Here is a 23,697-nt window from a genome sequence, read left to right on the forward strand (position 1 = left end):
AGAAGACTCAGTTCTGAATTTGGGATTGCATTGCTCAAAATGCTCAGTAGCTGTTGCTGATTGATGGGTTGGTTATGTGATTGATAATTCAGTGTGTAATGTGTTTTAGGCATGGTACATTCACATGTCATTCTCTAGACAACTGTTACCATCACCATTTTACAGATGAGGAAACTGAAGCTAAGAAAGCTGAAGCCACTTGCCCAAGTTCACTTACCTAATATTTATCAGAAATGAGATTGCAACCAGGGTCTAACCACAAAGCTCTTGCAATGTTCAGTTGCATTTATTATTATAGAAAATTGTTTCAAATTTTAAGCCAATAGCTTTTTTGTAAGTGAAATGACACAAAATCTCCTTTATAAGTGACATATCTGAAACTTGTCTTTCTATTATGCAAATTAGAGCTTTGAAATAACATTTTGATGGTCTAAAATCTCCATGAAACTATGTAAACACATCAGCACAGCAAGACCTTAAATGTCCACACAAAGTATACACCTATCCGTGTACACTGTTTGAGGGGCAAAATCTTGATGCCTCTCATGTCACTCGCTCAGTCATGTCTGACTCTGCGACCCCATGGATTGTAGCACACCAGGCCTCCCTGTCTATCACCAACACGCGGAGTTTACTCAAACTCATGTGCATTGGGTCAGTGATGCCATCCAACCATCTCATCCTCTGTCGACCTCTTCTCCTCCTGCCTTCAATTTTGAAAAGCATCAGGGTCTTTTCAAATGGTCAGTTCTTCACATCAGGTGGCCAAAGTATTGGCGTTTCAGCTTAAACATCAGTCCTTCCAATGAATATTTAGGATGGATTTCCTTTAGGACGGACTGGTTGGAGCTCCATGCTGTCCAAGGGACTCTCAAGAGTCTTCTCCAACACCACAGTTCAAAAGCATCAATTCTTCGGCGCTCAGCTTTCTTCACAGTCCAACTCTCACATCCATACATGACTACTGGAAAAACTATAGCTTTGACTATACAGACTTTTGTTGGCAAAGTAATGTCTCTGCTTTTTAATATGCTGTCTAGGTTGATCATAGCTTTTCTTCCAAGGAGCAAGCATCTTTTAATTTTATGGCTTCAGTCACCATCTACAGTGATTTTGGAGCCCCACAAAAATTCTGCCACTGTTTCCACTGTTTCCCCATTTATTTGCCATGAAGTGATGGGACTGGATGCCATGATCTTAGTTTTCTGAATGTTGAGCTTTAAACCAACTTTTTCACTCTCCTCTTTCTTTCACCAAGAGGCTCTTTAGTTTCTCTTCACTTTCTGCCATAAGGGTGATGTCATCTGCATATCTGAGTTTATTGATATTTCTCCCAGCAATCTTGATTCCAGCTTTTGCTTCTTCCAGCCCAGCATTTGTCATGATGTACTCTGCATATAAGTTAAATAAGCAGGGTGGCAATATACAGCCTTGACGTACTCCTTTTCCTATTTGGAACCAGTCTGTTGTTCCATGTCCAGTTCTAACTGTTGCTTCCTGACCTGCATACAGGTTTCTCAAGAGGCAGGTCAGGTGGTCTGGTATTCCCATCTCTTTCAGAATTTTCCACAGTTTATTGTGATCCACACAGTCAAAGGCTTTGGCATAGTCAATAAAGCAGAAAGAGATGTTTTTCTGGAACTCTCTTGTTTTTTCTATGATCTGGCAGATGTTGGCAATCAGATCTCTGGTTCCTCTACCTTTTCTAAAACCAGCTTGAGCATCAGGAAGTTCACAGTTCACGTATTGCTGAAGCCTGGCTTGGAGAATCTTGAGCATTACTTTACTAGCGTGTGAGATGAGTGCAATTGTGTGGTAGTTTGAGCATTCTTTGGCATTGTCTTTCTTTGGGATTGGAATGAAAACTGACCTTTACCAGTTCTGTGGTGACTGCTGAGTTTTCCAGATTTGCTGGCATATTGAGTGCAGCACTTATACAGCATCATCTTTTAGGATTTGAAATAGCTCAACTGGAATTCCATCACCTCCACTAGCTTTGTTCGTAGTGATGCTCCCTAAGGCCCACTTGACTTCACATTCCAGGATGTCTGGCTCTAGGTGAGTGATCTCATCATCGTGATTAACTGGGTCGTGAAGATCTTTTTTGTACAGTTCTTCTGTGTATTCTTGCCACCTCTTCTTAATATCTTCTGCTTCTGTCAGGTCCATAACATTTCTGTCCTTTATTGAGCCCATCTTTGCATGAAATGTTCCCTTGGGTATCTCTAATTTTCTTGAAGAGATCTCTAGTCTTTTTCATTCTATTGTTTTCCTCTATTTCTTTGCATTGATCGCTGAGAAAGGCTTTCTTTTCTCTCCTTGCTATTCTTTGGAACTCTGCATTCAAATGGGTATATCTTTCTTTTTCTCCTTTTCCCTCTCTTCTTTTCACAGCTATTTGTAAGGCCTCCTCAGACAGCCATTTTGCTTTTTTGCATTTCTTTTTCCTGGGGATTGTCTTGCTCCCTGTCTCCTCTACAATATCCTGAACCTCCGTCCATAGTTCATCAGGCACTCTGTCTATTGGATCTAGTCCCTTAAATCTATTCATCACTTCCATTGTATAATGATAAGGAATTTGATTTAGATTGAGAACCTCTATACAGTCAGCAAAAACAAGACTGGAAACTGACTGTGGCTCAGATCATGTACTCTTTATTGCCAAATTCAGGCTTAAATTGAAGAAAGTGGGGAAAGTCACCAAACCATTCAGGTATGACCTAAATCAAATCCCTTATGATTATGACCAGCCTAGATAGCATATTAAAAAGCAGAGACATTACTTTGCCCATAAAGGTCCATCTTGTCAAGGCGATGGTTTTTCCAGTAGTCATATATGGATGTGAATGTTGGACTATAAAGAAATCTGAGCACTGAAGAATTGATGCTTTTGAACTGTGGTGTTGGAAAAGACTCTTGAGAGTCCCTTGGACTGCAAGGAGATCCAACCAGTTCTTCCTAAAGGAGATCAGTCCTGGGTATTCATTGGAAGGACTGATGTTGAAACTGAAATTTCAATACTTTGGCCACCTGATGCAAAAAGCTGACTCATTTGAAAAGACCCTGATGCTGGGAAAGATTGAAGGCAGGAGGAGAAGGGAACAACAGAGGATGAGATGATTGGATGGCATCACCTACTCAATGGCATGAGTTTGAGTAAATTCCAGGAATTGGTGATGGACAGGGAGCCCTGGCATTCTGTGGTCCATGGGGTTGCAAAGAGTCAGACATGACCGAGAAACTGACCTGAACTGAAATGAACTGACAGACCATATCATATACGTATGATTTGGTTATTTAAGATGGCAAAGGCAATATTTTATTCAATTATCAGACTGATGTACCATCTCTGTTATCTATGTGTCGGGTAACTTAATACACTTAAACAATCTACCATATAACTTCTGTCAGAAACTTGGAAAGACACTGGTATTCAAACAAGGTATTATAAGTATTTACTCTTGTTTTCTACATTGTTTAAGCATAAGTTTGCATTAAGTCGTGTTGCAGAAACATGCATGTTTGGGCCTTTTCTTTCTGCCAACTTCTCCTTTTTCTGTCTATTTCCCACCTCACTTCCCACTCTGCCTTTATAGAACCACAACTTTCAACATGCACTTGGCTTCAGTGTCAGAGTACTGTAAGGAATGTGGAACATCTCTATATTGCTTGTAAATTGCTATGGGGGACATTATGGAGCTCACTGTTATTATATAAAGATCCTTTTGACAAATTCATCTTCGAACTCAGGGATAGGAAAGTTTGCCTCTGTTGATGAACTGGTGTGCTTTCTTTTTAAGAAAATGATAGCCCTGTAATCCATCATATTGTCTCTTTGCTTCAGCTATTAGGACTGTATGCACTAAGACTTGGCCCGGTGATAGCTGTGTCCCTCGGGTAGGATTTCCTGCCTGTGTTCTTCCTCTGATTTTCCCCTTTAGCGTTTTTTTTTTTCTCATTATTTTGTCGTAACAGTTTTTGATCTTTATCTCTGCATTTTAAAAATCATTTTTTCTGCTTAGGATGGAGAAGGAAATGGCAACCCATTCCAGTTTTCTTGCCTGGAGAATTCCATGGAAGAAGGAGCCTGGTAGGCTAAGTCGGACATGACTGGGTGATTTCACTTTCACTTTTCTGCTTAAGATTAGGTGAGGGTGTAAATGAGTTAACAAAATTGTATGTGTTTGCAAGTCTCTGAATTAATGCATGTGTTCATGTGTATGTATTATGTTGTATGTATATGAGGAAAAGAGAGAGATAATTGAAAAAGAGATATATTTCTCCAAGATTTGCAGACTACTTTTCATTCCTTATCTTCATGTAATCAAAATAAAATTATCCAAACTTCAGGGTGACCATGACATTGTGCTAAATATATACAGAAGAAAATATATAAATTTTCTCATATATATATATATATATATATACATTGTATAGATATATACAGAAGAAAATATAATGAAAATCTGAATTTGTGAGATGGAAGATGATAAAAATACATGTATGCTTAAAACTGACCAGATTCTGTTTAAAGAATTTCAAAGCTTTTCATAATACATAAGAAAGTGATTGGAGAGATCAACCAGGCTATATTACTCAAATACATAGGTAACATTTTCCTGAATGTACCTTCAATTAAATATAGTAAAACAGATTTATTTATTTTTATTCCTTCTGATTTCCAGAAGGAAAAAGGTTTTAAGCAGTTAAATTAAGGTGAAAGAGGAGAGTGAAAAAATTTGGCTTAAAACTCAACATTCAGAAAACGAAGATCATGGCATCTGGTCCCATCATTTCATGGGAAATAGATGGGGAAACAGTGGAAACAGAGTCAGACTTTATTTTTGGGGGCTCCAGAATCACTGCAGATGGTGTCTGCAGCCATGAAATTAAAAGACGCTTACTCCTTGGAAGAAAAGTTATGACCAACCTAGATAGCATATTGAAAAGCAGAGACATTACTTTGCCAACAAAGGTCCATCTAGTCAAGGCTATGGTTTTTCCTGTGGTCATGTATGGATGTGAGAGTTGGACTGTGAAGAAAGCTGAGTGCCGAAGAATTGATGCTTTTGAACTGTGGTATTGGAGAAGACTCTTGAGAATCCCTTGGACTGCAAGGAGATCCAACCAGTTCATTCTAAAGGAGATCAGCCCTGGGATTTCTTTGGAAGGAGTGATGCTAAAGCTGAAACTCCAATACTTTGGCCACTTCGTGTGAAGAGTTGACTCACTGGAAAAGACTCTGATGCTGGGAGGGATTGGGGGCAGGAGGAGAAGGGGATGACAGAGGATGAGATGGCTGGATGGCATCACTGACCTGATGGACGTGAGTCTCAGTGAACTCTGGGAGTTGGTGATGGACGGGGAGGCCTGGCGTGCGGCGATTAATGGGGTTGCAAAGAGTCGGATATGACTGAGCGACTGAACTGAACTGAAATATCTAATTGACATGTAATTAGATTATAGTAAAGTTCATGCTAACATGGATAGGGCCCTGAGTTTAATCAATCCTTAATCTATTAGTGTTATTACTTCTAAAGAATTCAGCATTGTTGCTTTTACTTAAGAATGAAAATCACCCCCACTAATTTAATGTAAACATTTGCTTATAGCTGATAGCTGTTTACTACTGAAAGTTTGTACCTTTTGACCACTTTCATCCAGTTATAAAATAAGATAAAATTACAGCATGGTGATTATAGCTAATAATACTACATTTATATTTGAAAATTACTTAGTATCTTAAAATGTAATCATCACAAGAAAAAAATATGTAACTATATAAGGTGGTAGAAATTAACTAGACTTATCTGGTGATCATTTTACAGTATATACAAATATTGTATACTTGAAACTAATATAATGTTCTATGTCAATTATGTGTGTGTGTGTGTGCCCCAGTCGTGTCTGACTCTGTGACCCCATGGACTATATCCTGCCAGGCTCCTCTGTCCATGGAATTTTCCAGGCAAAAATCCTGGAGTGGTTTGTCATTTCCTTCTCCAGTGGATCTTCCCAACCCAGGGATCAAACCTGTATCTCTTGCATGTCCTGCATTGGCAGGCAGATTCTTTACTACTGAGTCACCTGGGAAGCATATAATATGTCAGTTATATCTCAATTAAAAAGATGTTTACTAATGTTTTAATTTCAAAAATGTACATTTTTTTGAAAATGTGATATATAATTTTTGTTAAGTGGCTTCACAATGCACTCTCTTAAAGCGTTGCCTGAGAATCCAAAATGTTTTCGAAAAGAGAACAGTTGAAAAGAGTTAGTAGGGTCAGGTAGGGTAATACTGGAATTAACAGGCAGGTGGAGGGATCCAGGCTCCTGGTTTGTACCATTTTATGATTAACAGAGGGTCAACTCCGTTTGCTGTTAAACCAGGCACTGCAAGGAAAGAGGTGCTGGCATTTTAGGAATGTGTAATTTCATGAAACACAGTGAAATTTGTCTCTCTCCCACCCCTCTTCACAGCATCTGCTTTCTCACCGTTTGTTTAATTTTGGAGGAGGTGCCTAATCCTTTCTCACAACCTTCAACACTGCAGCTGGTCAGGAATGAATTGGTGAACGAATACATGATAAACTATCAAAGTTTACAGGGATTGAAAGGACTACCTTCTGGAAAGTATTTGTATTTGCCTAGAAAAACCCGATATATGGAACCCTGGAAGACTCAGTGCAATGATTTCTGGTGGTCAGTATTTAAGCCCCATGACAGATCAGAGACTAACGGTGGTGCAAGAGAGATTTCTGTGAAGGATTCACCAAGAAACATATACGGACGTGTCTGGGCCTGCTCTCAAGTCTGTCATTCTGGAAATATGGATTTTGACTAATATTTAATCTAGAAAAAAATATACCATTAATATTAGAGACAACATATTTTGGGGAAAAAATTAACACTAGCTTTAATAACTAGCATGCTCCTACAAAACACAATGCACTTCCTTAAAAAAAAAATTTATAACCCAGATCACCAATGAAAATATTGGAAAATTTCACATTCTCTCTCCCCTTAGGTTTGGAAATTCTGTATCATCTTCTTCATTTCACCAATTTGGCAGTATATTTTTTCCTCCTAGATTTGAAATAAAATACTAAAGCATTCAAAAAATTCATTCATCAGTTATCCTTTTTTCTTTCGTTAGAAAACGATTAACCTCCTTTTCATTGATTTTACTGCCTCACTTTCAAATCAGCTTAACTGTATTTGTTTTTTATGGTTCAGTGTGCAGGAATGAGCAATGATTTCCTTCATCAACCATCCACCTAAAACTTATTTTGCTTATTAGTCAGTATAAATTGTTTTCTTGCCCAAACATAGCATATCAGAAAGGAAGAACTTATTGCCCATTTTCATGCTACTTCGTTTTCACTAGTCCAGTACAGAAGTGTAAAAATACTGGTGTCTCATGCACTATAGCATGAGCACAGACTGTTATTGCAGAGTTCCAAATTCTCTTTAATTTAGCAGCATTCACTTTTTGTTGCCTTATCTCCTATTTGTCTCAATCATGAATCATTCCCTCCAGCTTATATGGATTGCTTCCTTAATTTGACTTTTATGTCTGCATTACACTTCATAAACATATTCTTTCTGTTACCACTTCCTAAACACCCTCCTCATCTATATATGTAGAAATGAAACTTTTTCTAATTACTTTTCTATAACCTTTAGTTTGAACTATTCTTATGACTTCTGTCCTTTGAAATTTGATAATAGATTTTTGTATATTGCATCCTTGCTCTATGTTCTTAAATGCTTATTAGTTCATTCTATTCCACCAGTAATATTGAGTATTTTCCATATGCCAGATGCTATATTATGAACAGAGGATACTAAAAAGAGAAAGACACAATCCCTGTCTTTGAAAGCTTATGGTTAAGAGGTAGTTACGAACATTTAAACACATAATTAGTGTTCAATGTCATCTAAACAATAAGAGAGGCATTCATAAAGTACTAATGAGACCCAGAGATGTGTCATGGATGTCATAGATTATCTTCATCAAGATGATGATATCTGAGTTGGGTCTTGAAGGATGAATTGTTTGAAAGGCAGAAGCAGCATTAATAACTGAGGTTTTACAGAGGAACAAAAGAGCTTTGCATATTTGGGTGACAGGGATCAACAATCCCTTATTCACAATTCTACAGTCTCCAAACTTTTATAAACTCTGAGTTTTTCCTAACTCTTTTGGTATCTGTCCATCAATCCTGATCTGATTTGATTTTAGGTCAGGAGAACCTTACCTGAACTGGCATGAGATGAATACGTTTCCTTTATTGCAGGTGTATTGATGTGTTTCATTATATGACATTACTCAAGGACTTCCCTAGTGGCTCAGATGGTAAAGCCCCTACCTACAGTGCGGGAGACCTGGGTTCGATTGCTGGGATGGGAAGATCCCCTGGAGAAGGAAATGGCAACCCACTCCAGTACCCTCACCTAGAAAATCCCATGGACAGAGGAGCCTGGTGGGCTACAGCCCACAGGGTCACAAAGAGTGGGAGACGACTGAGCGACTTCTCTTCAGGATCTTTTTCAGATGTCAGTAATCTAAAGTTGGATACTGAATTACTTTTCTAAGATCTGAAACATTCTACATTTTAAGACATATCTGTGCCTACCAATGTTGAATAAGAGAATGCAGGGATATTGGAGGAAATTCTAATGGATGTTAAGGTGGAGTGAAAAAGAGGAAACTGGAAAGATAGTTTGGAGCCAGACTGTATAGGATACTTTATTCCAGGGTTACTCAGTTGGACTTGAACCTATAAACACAGGAAAAAGTATGCATGAAAAGCCTGACCTTACGTGATTTTTTAAAACAATTCTTTGTCTTTAAATTTTATTTTCTTTAGGTTTTTTAAAAAATATTAATTTTATGGTTTTGGTTGTGCTTGGTCTTCATTGCTGCACAAGGACTTTCTCCAGTTGTGGAGAGTAGAGGCTACTCTCTAGTTGCTGTGCATGGGCTTCTCTTTGGGTGGCTTCTCTTGTTTCGGAGCACAGTTCTAGGCACTTGTGCTTCAGTAGCTGCAGCACCCAGGCTCAGTACTTGTGGCAACACGGGCTTAGTTGCCTGGAGGCATTTGGAATCTTCCCAGACCAGGGATTGAACCCATGTTCTCTGCATTAGCAGGCAGATTCTTATCCACTGTACCACCATAGAAGTCTCTGACATTACATGATTTTCAGGACTTTTGTCATATTTTTATTTTATACTTCAGCAAGAACATCATGTTCTTCCCGAAAATTTGTCTGCCTTCACAGGTAGTACTGATCACTTGCTTCTGTTTCCAGTGGCTTTATGAAACGGGTTGTTGTGATGTGGCACATTGTGTTATATAGTTTACTTGGTTTGTTTCTCCATTTAATTAAAATGTAAACTCTATCAGGACTGTTTACTACAATTGATTCAGCTGCTCTTGTTTGTTTCTTTATTTGCAATGTTGTATTTGTTTATTGGCTTGTCCTCCTAGTTTGTTTGGGCTGCTCTAATAAATTACCATAGACTGGGTGGCTTATATACAACATAAATTTATTTCTCACAGTTCTGGACACTGAGAATTTCATGATAATAGCAGCAGCAGATTTCATGTCTGGTTAGGGCCTGCTTCCTGTTTCACAGATGGCTGTCTTCTCTCTGTATCCTCACATGGGAGAAGGGGCAAGAGAGCTCTCTGGGGTCTGTTTCATAAAGTCACTAATCCCATTCATGAAGGACCCACCCTCATGACCTAAGCACTCCCACAGCCCCCTCCCCATCCATTAAATCCCATTATGTTGGGAATTACATTTTAGCATGTGAATTTTGGGAGGATACAAATATTCAGTCTACAGTACTTATTTACAATTTACTTTGTTCCAAAATGATTTTAGACAGCTTGGACTATTTCTCAATAACTTTGTTTTGAATTTGTTAATTAAAATAAATGTTGCATTTATAGTTCTCTTACAAAGTACCAGGTATGTTATACAGGTTTACAAAAATTAGAAAAATTATTTAATATAATCCTTACAATGATTTTATGATATTTGTTGTTCATTTGCTAAGTCATGTCTAACTCTTTGGGGACATGAACTGTAGCATGAACTGTAGCATGCCAGGCTTCCCTGTCCTCAACCATCTCCTGGAGTTTGCTGTAACTCATGTATATTAAGTTGCTGATGCCATCCAAGCATCTCATCCTCTGTCATCCCCTTCTCCTCCTGCCTTCAATCTTTTTCAGCATTCAGGGTCTTTTATGAGATAGGTACTATTATTTTTAAGTTTGTAAGTTGAGGAAATTGATGCTCAGTTCAGTTCAGTTGCTCGGTCGTGTCCGACTCTTTGCAACGCCATGAACTGCAGCACGCCAAGCCTCCCTGTCCATCACCAACTCCTGGAGTTCACTCAAACTCACGTCCATTGAGTTGGTGATGCCATCCAGCCATCTCATCCTCTGTCGTCCCCTTCTCCTCCTGCCCCCAATCCCTGCCAACATCAGAGTCTTCTCCAATGAGTCAACTCTTCGCATGAGGAGGCCAAAGTATTGGAATTTCAGCTTTAGTATCAGTCCTTCCAATGAACATCCAGGGCTGATCTCCTTTAGAATGGACTGGTTAGATCTCCTTGCAGTCCAAGGGACTCTCAAGAGTCTTCTCCAACACCACAGTTCATAGCATCAATTCTTTGGTGCTCAGCTTTCTTCACTGTCCAACTCTCATGTCCATACATGACTACTGGAAAAACCATAGCCTTAACTAGACAGACCTTTGTTGGCAAAGTAATGTCTCTGCTTTTCAATATGCTATCTAGGTTGGTCATAACTTTCCTTCCAAGGAGTAAGCGTCTTTTAATTTCATGGCTGCAGTCACCATCTGCAGTGATTTTGGAGCCCCCAAAAATAAAGTCTGACACTGTTTCCACTGTTTTCCCATCTATTTCCCATGAAGTGATGGGACCAGATGCCATGATCTTCGTTTTCTGAATGTTGAGCTTTAAGCCAACTTTTTCACTCTCCTCTTTCACTTTCATCAAGAGGCTTTTTAGTTCCTCTTCACTTTCTGCCATGAGGGTGGTATCATCTGCATATCTGAGGTTATTTTGATATTTCTCCCAGCAATCTTGATTCCAGCTTGTGTTTCTTCCAGTCTAGCATTTCTCATGATGCACTCTGCGTATAAGTTAAATAAGCAGGGTGACAATATACAGCCTTGACGTACTCCTTTTCCTATCTGGAACCAGTCTGTTGTTCCATGTTCACTTCTAACTCTTGCTTCCTGACCTGCATATAGGTTTCTCAAGAGGCAGATCAGGTGGTCTGGTATTCCTATTTCTTTCAGAATTTTCCACAGTTTATTGTGATCCACACAGTCAAAGGCTTTGGCATAGTCAATAAAGCAGAAATAGATGTTTTTCTGGAACTCTCTTGCTTTTTTGATGATCCAGTGGATGTTGGCAATTTGATCTCTGGATCGTTCAGAAAGGTCAATTAATTTGCATAAGGCCATATACCTAGTAGTTGTTAAAGCTTTAGCTTTTCATCTTAGCCATTAACCACACTGCCTCCAGGTAAATGAACTCTACGTTCCAGGTGTGAAAGTGAAAGTGTTAGTCACTCAGTGCCATCCAACTCTTTGTGACCCCATTGACTATAATAGTCTGCCAGGCTCCTCTCTCCACAGAATTCTCCAGGCAAGAATACTGGAATGGGTCGCCATACTACTTAGCAGAATGTTTCACATGTAATGTGTTCTCAAGATAGGTTTGTTGATAAACTGGATGAACAAAATTTGATGTTTTGTAATGAGAATTTGCAGGCTTCCCCAGTGGCTCTGTTGGTAAAGAATCTGCCTGCAATGCAGGAGACCCAGGTTTGAGCCCTGGGTAGGGAAGATCCCTGGGAGAAGGAAATGGCAACCCACTGCAATATTCTTGTCTGGAAAATCCCCATGGACAGAGGAAGCTGGCAGACTGCAGTCCATGGGATCACAAAGAGGTGGGCATGACAGCAATAAGCACACAGCACACAATAACAACTTGTCTGAACTTGCAAAATGACCTTCTATCAGTGACTTCATGTGACTTCATTCTGAGTGCCACATTTGGGATAGTGAAGGCAGATCCTGCAGGAACATTCTATAATATATATAAATAGGTTTACTTTTTAAAAGCACATGTAAGGGACTTCACTGGTAGTCCAGTGACTAAGATTCCAAGTTCCCAATGCAGGGAGCCAAGATCCAATCCCTAGTTAGGTAACTAGATCCCTCATGCCACAAGGAAGAGTTTACATGCCACAAATAAAGAACCTGCGTACCACAGTGAAGACTGAAGATCCTGGGTACTGCAACTAAGATCCAGTGCAGCCAAGTAAATAAATACTAAAAAAATAAAAATAATAAAAACACATGCAATTCATGCTCATCGTAAAAAATTGAAAAATATTACATCAAAAAAGTGAAACTTCCTTAATTTCCGTCTGTGAATTGCATTCCTCAGAGTCTATTTCTCCCAGCAGCTTAGCATGTGCACTGATATATGGCATTGACATATACTTTAATACACATCAGTTCAGTTCAGTTCAGTTGCTCAGTCGTGTCTGACTCTTTGTGACCCCATGAATCACAGCACGCCAGGCCTCCCTGTCCATCACCAACTCCCGGAGTTCACTGAGACTCACGTCCATCAAGTCAGTGATGCCATCCAACCATCTCATCCTCTGTCGTCCCCTTCTCCTCCTGCCCCCAATCCCTGCCAGCATCAGTCTTTTCCAATGGGTCAACTCTTCGCATGAGGTGGCCAAAGTATTGGAGTTTCAGCTTTAGTATCAGTCCTTCCAATGAACATCCAGGGCTGATCTCCTTTAGAATGGACTGGTTGGATCTCCTTGCAGTCCAAGGGACTCTCAAGAATCTTCTCCAACACCACAGTTCAAAAAATAGTTTTACACATATGTATATAAGTGTTGATTTAAGTGTCTTTAGTCATCTTAGTCAAGTTGATTTAACATAATTTATTCATATATCAAAATTATGGTGGCCATAACTGTTAAAAATTTTAGTAGCCTCCTAGAAAGAAATGCTCAGGGTTCTTTCCATTGGTAGAAATGAAATACCTGTATAATACCTACTTTTTAAAAAGTATTATTTGGTAATTCTCTTCTTTGTGAAGTAAAATGCTTTAGATTATAAGACAGTGTGAGAAGTAGTAGGAGTTAGTCATGGATTAATTTAGTATGCTTTTTAATGATTTGCAAGAAGGGACAGAAAAAGCACTTAATTAAATTTACAGATGATGCTAAATTGGGAGATGTTAAGAGTGTCCGTGAGGACAGATATTTAAAGAAGGTAGAAATATGTGAAAGAAATAGCAAAATGAAATTTAGATTGCAAAAAATTTAATTGAATGTGTTAAAGGCTTATTAATCAGTCCATCCATTACTCATGGGAAGTGGAAGGAGGCATAATGACTTCTGCTTTTATAATGTTGCATGGCTGCAAAACTCAGATCACACCAAAACTAAGCAATCTTTGTTCACATCCATGCCAATGTACCTTGTGAGTCTCCTAAAATAATTAACTTCACAAGTTACCTACTGTTCTTTTTAGGTCACTTTAAGTTTTTTCATTCTAGAGAAAAAGCTAGAAGGAAATTAATGCTTACTGTAGCCTTCCTGTTGATGGTCATTTTATTTACATGGATTACCTCACATAGTTCTCACAAGAGAACTGTGCGAAGAAGATACAGTTTTAACATTTTTGTTTGTTATTTATTTTTATTTCAGTTTATATCTGAATTTGACAATTTATTTTCTGATATGACATATTCTCCTAGAATCAGACTTGCATGTGCACTCACATTAAAATATCTATACATATTCAAATATGTAAAAAAACTGAACAAATTCTTATTTTAATTAAATTTTTAAAATTAAAATGCAGTGCTACACTAGTTACCACTCATAAGCAAATGAGCGATTCCTAAATGAGTCCAATTATGCAGAGAGAACCATGGAGGGTTGTGCTGATGAACTACAGTAATAATGACATGTGTCCATAGTTTGTTGTTGTGTCTATGCCAGGCATTTGTGAAATATCTATTCATCAGGCAATACTTAGTGAAAATGTGTTTAGTCATTATAACAAGGTATATGCAAATGAGCTTCCCATGAGACTTTGCAACAAACATTTAATTAGCTATACAAAGAAACAGTTAAATATACAAACACACATTACAGAAAATTGGCTAGTGTGCATTGTTAAATTTATGCACGTAATTCCTAAATAGCAACATTTAATAATGTATGTCTTTATCATATGCTTATAGTAGAAATGTGCAGTTTCACTTGAAAATTAATTTTGTTGAAAATCTCATATCCTCCTTTTCTTACTATAAAAAATCAGAAATATACTGAGTAACATAAGTTGGATATTTTTAGTATTTCATTTACCAATAAGGATAGTAAAAATATTAAAACTGAAATAATGTATTTATCAAGTTGATTGAGAAAGGAGAAATACATAGAATAATGTATATTAGGGAGGTAGATGAAAAATATTAGTTATCATTATTCATCATAGTAATACTGATCTCTATTTTAGAAATTATTCGTTCAAAAATGCTTCCATTAAAATATTCAGTTTATTTACTCACTAAAATAGACACACATTTCCTTTCTTACAGTCAAAACTCATTAATAATATTTGTAGTTTGGCTATTAGTTAAATGTCAGGAAAATCTCTTTTATGAATCTGGATCTTTAAAAACTTCTTTTATATTTTCTTGCTTTAAATTATAAAGGTATTCTTTATGAGCATATTCAAAATAAAATTTAAATTTTACTATTCTGTAATCATTACACTTTTTCATATCTTTTAAAGAATCTATATTAGTTTTTATTATTACAGTTTTATGTTTGCTATTCACATAATGTTGACAAAGTGTTAACAAACAACATTGTGTATCTCATTATTCTGTAATAATATACTTAAAAACACACTCAGAATACTCTTTTTTTGGCATTTAAAATGCAATCAGTTGTTATAACAAGGATAGAAGTTCACAAGCAAGTCTTTCAATTTTGAATATTAACTCCTATTCAATGCGATTCAGAAATATTTTTCTTTAAAGAGGAGTCATTTTATTTTCTAGACAATCAGGAAGAGTTACCAGGTGTAGCAGCTGACCAGATAGCCTTCCGATACCATTTGCATCTCTCAAGCCCCCAAGGGCAAAAAAGGAGGCTTTTAATTGGTGATTCAACTTTAGCGGAAACATGCATTTAGGAAATGAGGACTCCACTGCTGTCTTCACACCACGCAAGCCAGCTCCTGTTGTCATGGTGATCTTCTATAGCATGCTAGAGCCAGTGATGTGGAAAAACAAGATGGCTTCCTCATTTATTTAGCCTTAAAGAAAGTTGTAGATTTTAGCAAGTGATTATTGAATTGAAAATCTTTATTTTTTAAGACAGGTGATAATTAATATATGTGAAAAATTTTGGTTTGGATAAAATTTAGTTGTCTCCAAAATTTCCCAGATTATTAATGTTTTCTAGGTAAAGGAATGATTTCCCTTTTAAAAATGTAAATGTCTTAAAACACTACCTTCTCATGGAGCTATGCTTCAGATTTTAGCTCATGTATGATTTCAATTAATTTTGGATTGCCATGAGGGTTGTAGAATGACATATGTTGTATGTAGATTTTATCCTGTAAGAATAAACTGCCTCAGTGACTTCAATGCTTATTAAGGAGCTCTACATCTGAAAGAGACCTTGAGTTTCATGTTGGACCACAGTAACATAGGAAAAATGCAGAAAAGAATCAGCTCAGCCATCAAAAAGTGAGAAAGAAGCTCCTTGTTACTCCTATGTGACTTTTCAATTGCCAATTTAAAAATGATATAGGTAATAATCTGAATGGCTTCTTGATAAGTACTTAGAGGCAAAACAATCTTTCCATTTTGAGCAGTTTGCCTTTTCACTGAATGGAGAAAAATTTCTAAAATTTTGTAAGCACCAGGAGAGATGAAAGAATTATGATGCAAATGTTTTAAAATTAATGAAGTAGTTGTTCACACTACATTTTGTTATGAAAACAAGCACAACAGAAAGCAATACAGGCCAACATTTCCCCTGAAGCACAATATGTATTTCTAATATTGCTCTATAATTACACAATAATTATATTGCAGAGTGCATGTGACCTATGATAAGTTTGTTATTGGTTTATTTGATTCACTTTTAGGAATGTGATGCTTGAATTGGGTTTTATATCTGTTGCTACCCCTTATATTAATCAATTTGATAAATACCTATTGTGTTCAATATAGATGTTGGTATCAAAAACTGCATGACTTCAAATATACCACTTTCCAAAGTGCTCTTTGGGGCACTTGTGTTTTGGGTAAGGTTAGTATATTTTGTGTGATCATGAAGTTTTAAGTACAATTAGTTTGGAAAAAGTTACCTTTTTTTTTTTTTCCACTCTTTTGACAATTCAGAATGGAATTACTTGTTAAGGGTAGACAGAAGTTCTATAGCAGAGAGACCTATTTAACAACGTTTCCCAAATCTTTTTGAATTACTTCACTTTGACCCCTCAAAGAATATTTGATTACATTTGTGGTACACTACTATGGGTTTGAGAAACGGCATTAGGAACCCTTATTTTCACAAGAGAAATTCTGACATTGTCAAAGGTCTGATTTTGTTTTCCTCATGACTCTGGTAATCTTCACTCTTAACATGCGTAATCCTGACCACTGAGGTTTCTAGCGAATGTTTACACTGCCAGTGTGAGTGAAAGTCCCTACACTGAGGCTATGCCCTGGTCTGAAATCTCACATTTATTTTCACTCTCCCCACCGTCTTTTCTTTACAACTTCCTTGGCAGAAGTGGTGGCAATGTTTTGTTAAGGGAAAAAGAAAAAAGAGGCTTGGGGATATTTTGGCCCATCATAAATTTTATTTTAGCATCTCTGGCTATAATTACCACGTTGCTGCATGGCAAAGTAAGCTAATGGAGGTAAAAGGTTATGTAAGGGAAACAAAGCTATGGACAATTCACTTAGCAGGAGTTGAGCAAGAGCTCACAACAAATATATATGTACCCTGATAGCATACATGTGTCATGACAATGGAAAGTGTGCCATACTGAAGCTGTAAATATTTGCATGAAATTTATTAGCATGTAATGTCACAGGCGGAGAAGGGGATGACAGAGAATGAGATGGCTGGATGGCATGACTGACTCAATGGACATGGGTTCAAGTGAACTCCGGGAGTTGGTGATGGACAGGGAGGCCTGGCGTGCTGCGATTCATGGAGTCTCAAAGAGTTGGACACAACTGAGCGACTGAACTGAACTGAACTGAATGTCCTAAACTGAAATTTGAACATCTGGAATTGCAAAGTAAACCTACAATTTTTTGTGAGAACAGAAATAGCAATTATTCTATAACATAAGATGACACCATCTTGTGAAAGTTTTGCTAGTGTTTTTGTGTTGTTGTTGATTTTGGGATTTAAATGAGGGGTAGTTTTTCCACTGGATGAAATGATTCCAGTGTATATAGTTCTGCCTTTTTTTTTTTTTTTTTTTTGAGAAAGACAATCCAATATCTTTCTTTTGGCCCTTTCTGATGTATGTATGTATATATTTAAATCTCTCTTTTAACTTCATTTTTTTCCCAGAATTTATGGAAGAGTGTAAATGCAGCTGCCTGGGTTCACCCCCTGATTTGGAGGGGTGTAACTCCACCAAGGTGAGGAGACATTGCAAGTGTCATTTACTTAGGGGAGAGGAGAGATGCTGAGTTAGATTACATGATCTGAGAGCTCTCCTCCTTGGATTACTTGTATGCACTGAAACATTTATGGAGCACAAAGTACACAGGCAAGATGGAAAACCTAAGATGATGAGGTACATAAAAAGACTAGAACAGTCAGTGAAGAAAGAGGCCAAGGTGAAATAAACAGGCAGGTGGGTGACAGGGCAAAAGTGTGAGGTAAGAAGGACAGGGAGGATAATGGTTCACAGGCAGAAAGGTAAGAGTTCTCTGAGTCAAACATGGACTTCAATGTGTAAAACACTTTCTTGGGTCCTCAGTGATTTTTCTCCCAATGAAATCAGCAGAGACTTGGCACAGAGGTGTCAATTTCCTGTTCACAAGCCCATGTAACTTCCCGGCTTTTGCCCCGACATTTGCTATCTTCCCTGTGGGAGTTGTCAGCTCAGGTAATTCCTGTTGAATATCCTAATTACTGTCATTTTCCCCTATAACTCGGCTCATTTTGGGGTCCAGGAAAAAGAACAGTACGGAAACCAGGAAAGATTATTTTCAACGTGTTAGCAAGAAGCCGCCTGCCTGTATGTAAAAAAGTCATCCAAGCTATACTGTACTCAGAGGTTCTCACAAAAACTGCTGTTTTCTGATTTCATCTTAAAATTTTTTTACCTCCTTAGTCTTACTGTCTTGGTAATTTTCTTAATATTTGTAGTCTTTCCAACATTGTTTATCCCAAATTCTGTAGGAATAAAGCAGTTTTCTAAGCGATGTTTACCATAGTATTGGCTGAACACCCTCTTTTTCTTTGAAATGTATGTGAACAGGAGAAAGAATTTAAATTTTGTTTCATTTTCCTTTAACATAAGAACTTGCAGCAGACTGACTGTTGAGTTTTTAAAAAAGGATTTCCCCCTTCCCCCCAAGAAACTCATGTTTTCCCAGCAGTGAAGAAAATGAGTTATGTGCACAACTGTTCAAATTTACCTCATCACATCAGAATCAGATGGGGGTGGGGAAAGGAATCATCTTTCTATGAATAACCAGGAAGTGAGTTTTTACAGGCAATAGTTCAGAAAGAAAATTGTAACTGCAAATTAGTTGGTTTTAGAAAAAATGGAAAAAGAAAATGTTGTGTTACTCATGGAGATAAGGTTGCAACTATGTCAGGTCTATTTAAAACAAGTTGCTTCTTTTTAAATTTTGTTTTCCCCAGATTATATTCATAAATTATTCCTTGAATCAAGTACATAGAAAGCAACTGACAACTGATTTTCATGAAGCCTAGCAGTTAAAATCTTATTATTTTTCTTAGTCCCCCTTCTGATTTCTCAAAAAAAGAACATTTATTTAGACTTTATTAATAAATTCACTTCTAGTTTAGCTGCTTACTTCTTGATGCTTGAATAGACTTAAAAAATGTGACTATTGACTCAGCTTCACCTGAACTGAACATCCAACTATAGATCTAATTAAAAAGTTTGAATGGCATCAAGTCAAATTGGGAAAAATTACTCAGTTGATGGCAGAGAGAAGTAGAAGTCCTAGAAAAGCAGGTAAACTTCAAAACCAGTCTTTAAGACTTCAATTCAGAGAAGGGTATTTTTTCAAACCTTTTAATTTAACTCAAATGCCTTGTATGTCAATGAAATGTGATATTCTCTTTAAGAGCATTAGGTTGAATATAAAGAAACTTTGAAAGTCTCCAGGGAGACCTTTCATTAGTGGTTTTTTTTACAACATCTGGCTAGTGACTTTTAACAGGCTGAAATTAGTATCTTTTCCTTTTCAATTTTCTATGCTAAAACTATTAGAAAGATTACCTGTGGTTTAGAAAACTAAACAAAACTCATACTACACGTTTGTTCTTAATGTATCCTTTGTAGTACATGTGGAATATAAAAGCAGTTTTTATGGTTTGAAAAAAATTTGAATTTGTAGTCAAAGTATAAGTAGCCCTCTCTGCTGGCCAGGATAGTAGGGTATGAATTAGCCTGGGAGCTCTGCCCAGTTGGCGCACTCTCCAGTGTGTGATAATTTTGTAAAACAATCAAAATCTTCTTCCTTAAAGAGTTTTGATCTAAAGCATATAAGTAGAGGTACTGCAATAAGATTGACATACAGATATGCAGAGAGAAGGCCACAAACAGAAATCATGGAAAGATAGATACCAGTGGTATTCAGCAGCCATAGCAGAGAGAAGGCTTAGTCAACAGTAGTAGAAATAGTGAAAGCAGCAGAAGGAGAAAAAGAACAGATCTGTTATCATAACAGTGGATCACTGGAGTTAAGAGCAGTGATTGCCATATGGGAAGTACTACCAAATTAATGCTTGCTATATTTCCCAAGCTCATTTGCAATTAGTGAATAAGTTTTGGCCAGTGGTGTCTAGGCAGAAATGTGATGTGGCAGTCTCTGGGAAACTTTCTTACTAGAGAGCATGTGTGAAGTGTTAACTGCTCTCTAACCAAACCACCTCAGTTGTAAATGTTACCATTTAGACTGCTGGAGCTCTGCTGTAGGAAACAATGAGAATTAAGCAGCTTGAGTTCTTGATACTATGGAACGTGATATCAAATTTGGGCCACCTACCCAGGTATTTGTTTGAGGGAGAGCTAAAATTCTATTTTGATTGCATTGCTGTCTCCTCTCCCATCTTCCACTCTTGATTCTTTCAGTCAATCAAATCTTAGTTCAGTGACACACTCATGTCCGACTCTGCGAACCCATGGACTGCAGTGCGCCAGCCTTGTCTGTTCATCACCAACTCCTAGAGCTGCTTCAAACTCCTGTCCATTGAGTCGGTGATACCATCCAATCATCTCATCCTCTGTTGTCCCCTTCTCCTCCTGCCTTCAATCTTTCCCAGCATCAGGGTCTTTTCCAAGGAGTCCACTCTTCGCATCAGGTGGCCAAAGTATTGGAGTATCAGCTTCAGCCTCAGTCCTTCCAATGAATATTCAGGACTGATTTTCTTTAGGGCTGGTTGGATCTCCTTGCAGTCCAAGGGACTCTCAAGAGTCTTCTCCAACACCACAGTTCAAAAGCATCAATTTTTCAGTGCTCAGTTTCTTTATGGTCCAACTCTCACATCCATACATGACTTTGGGGAAAACCATAACTTTGACCAGACAGACTTTTGTCAAAAAGTAATATCTCTGTTTTTTAATATGCTGTCTAAAATGGTAGTTTTTCTTCCAAGGAGCAAGCATCTTTTAATTTCATGGCTGCAGTCACCATCTGCAGTGATTTTGGAGCCCAAGAAGATAAAGTCTGTCATGGTTTCCATTGTTTCCCCATCTATTTGCCATGAAGTGATGGGTCCGGATGCCATGATCTTAGTTTTCTGAATGTTGAGTTTTAATCCAGCTTTTTCACTCTCCTCTTTCACTTTCATCAAGAGGCTCTTTAGTTCCTCTTCGCTTTCTGCCATAAGTGTGGTGTCATCTGCACCACCACTGATGTTTCTCCTGGCAATCTTGATTCCAGCTTGTGCTTCATCCAGCCCAGCATTTCACTTGATGTACACTGCATATAAGTTAAATAAGCAAGGCGACAATATACAGCCTTGCTGTACTCCTTTCCCAATTTGGAACCAGTCCATTGTTCCATTGGAGAAGGCAATGGCACCTCACTCCAGTACTCTTGCCTGGAAAATCCCATGGATGGAGGAGCCTGGTAGGCTGTAGTCCATGGGGTCGCTAAGAGTTGGACATGACTGAGCGACTTTCTTTTCACTTTTCTCTTTCATGCATTGGAGAAGGAAATGGCAACCCACTCCAGTGTTCTTGCCTGGAGAATCCCAGGGGCGGGGGAGCCTGGTGGGCTTCCATCTATGGGGTCGCACAGAGTTGGACACGACTGAAGCGACTTGGCGGCAGCAGCATTGTTCCATGTCTGGTTCTAACTGTTGCTTCTTGACCTGCATACAGATTTCTCAGGAGTCAGGTAAGGTGGTCTGGTATTCCCATCTCTTGAAGAATTTTCCACAGTTTGTTGTGATCCACACAGTCAAAGGCTTTAATGTAGTCAATTAAGCAGAAGTAGATGTTTTTTTCTGAAATTCTCTTGCTTTTTCTATGATCCAATGGATGTTGGCAATTTGATCTGGTTCCTCTGCCTTTTCTCCAGCTTGAAAACCTGGAAGTTCTTGGTGCACATACTGTGGAAGCCTGGCTTGGAGAATTTTGAACATTACTTTGCCAGCATGTGAGATGAGGGCAATTGTGCAGCAGTTTGAACATTCTTTGATATTGCCTTTCTTTGGGATTGGAATGAAAACTGACCTTTTCCAGTCCTCTGGCCACTGCTGAGTTTTCCAGATTTGCTGGCATATTGAGTGCACCACTTTCACAGCATCATCTTTTAGGATTTGAAATAGCTCAGCTGGAATTCTATCACCACCACTATCTTTGTTCATAGTGATACTTCCTAAGGCCCACTTGACTTCGCATTCCAGGATGTCTGGCTCTAGGTGAGTGATCACACCATCCTGGTTATCTGGTTTCTTACGATCTCTTTTGTGTAGTTCTTTTGTGTATTCTTGCCACCTCTTCTTAATATCTTCTGCTTCTGTTAGGTCCATACCATTTCTGTCCTTTATTGTGCCCATCTTTGCATGAAATGTTTCTTTTGTATCTCTAATATTCTTGAAGAGATCTCTAGGCTTTCCCATTCTTTTATTTTCTTTGCATTGACCACTTAAAAGCTACAATTGTTTTGATACTCACAAAGATATAGATTATGAGCAATATTGTTAATCCCTTTCTCTTTAGGCCAGTTCTTGGAATTGTGCTAGTTAGCCACAGGTCCAGTACCGCTCAAGTTGAAGAACCATATGTAATGGTTACAGTCTGACCATAATACAGTTAGCTTGTTTTTTTATGATGGAAGTTATAATATCTGCAAAACAACTCAGGAATATATATCAGACACTGAATCTGTGACTCTGTTGTCCTAATCTTTAACTGCTTGGTTTTGTAATGGGGGGTGATGGTGCAGTGTTCCAAACTGATGAATGAATTGAAAAAACAAGCAAGCAATAGAGAAAATCAATAAAACCAAATAATATTATTTTTTTCCGAAAAAAAAAAAATAAATAAAGCAAATCTCCAGATAGAATGGTCGAAGAAGAAAAAGTTCAGGGGAAAACACTAGTTACCAATATTAAAAATGAAAGATTGGAAAGCCACTACAAATACTATATTCATGCACAGGCAAATTATGGAATACTTTGAACAAATTTTTCCCAGTACTTCTGAAATGAGAAACAAAACTGGCAAATTCCTTGAAACATACAAATTACTAGCTCTGACACAATACAAAAAGAAAAGGTCCAAATAGACCTACATCTATTTTTAAAAACTGTGTGTTTTAAAATCTTTCTACAAAGAAACCCCAAAAGCTTCACTGCTGCTGCTGCTGCTGCTGCTAAGTTGCTTCAGTCATGTCTGACTCTGTGTGACCCCATAGATGGCAGCCCACCAGGCTCCCCATCCCTGGGATTCTCCAGGCAAGAACACTGGAGTGGGTTGCCATTTCCTTCTCCAATGCATGAAAGTGAAAAGTGAAAGTGAAGTCGCTCAGTCGTATCTGACTCCTAGCTACCCCACGGACTGCAGCCTACCAGGCCCCTCCATCCATGGGATTTTCCAGGCAAGAGTAGGAACATTTACCAATCATACACTAAGTCCTTCAGAAAATCAAAGAGGGGGAAACATGGTGGAACTCATTTTATGAGAACTGACTATTGGAAAAAGACTCTGCTGTAGGGAAAAACTGAAGGCAGGTGGAGAAGGGGACGGCAGAAGATCAGATGTTTGGGTGGCATCACCAACTGGACAGACATGAGTTTGAGCAAGCTCTGGGAGTTAGTAATGGACAGGGAAGGCTGGCATGTTGCAGTCCAT

General features: G+C 38.0%; 1 long non-coding RNA gene across 1 annotated transcript in view; it reads left to right on the forward strand.

The window, feature by feature from the left end:
* The first annotated feature begins 1,895 nt into the window (after positions 1 to 1,895).
* LOC139184940 (uncharacterized) overlaps positions 1,896 to 23,697 on the forward strand; it is an 80,704-nt gene continuing 58,902 nt past the window's right edge. Inside the window, exon 1 of the long non-coding RNA XR_011568509.1 lies at positions 1,896 to 4,148. This is a non-coding gene — a long non-coding RNA (uncharacterized lncRNA). The remainder of the gene's footprint in view (positions 4,149 to 23,697) is intronic.

Source organism: Bos indicus, chromosome 9, assembly GCF_029378745.1.
Source record: "Bos indicus isolate NIAB-ARS_2022 breed Sahiwal x Tharparkar chromosome 9, NIAB-ARS_B.indTharparkar_mat_pri_1.0, whole genome shotgun sequence".
In the NCBI taxonomy this organism is placed as follows: Eukaryota; Metazoa; Chordata; class Mammalia; order Artiodactyla; family Bovidae; genus Bos; species Bos indicus.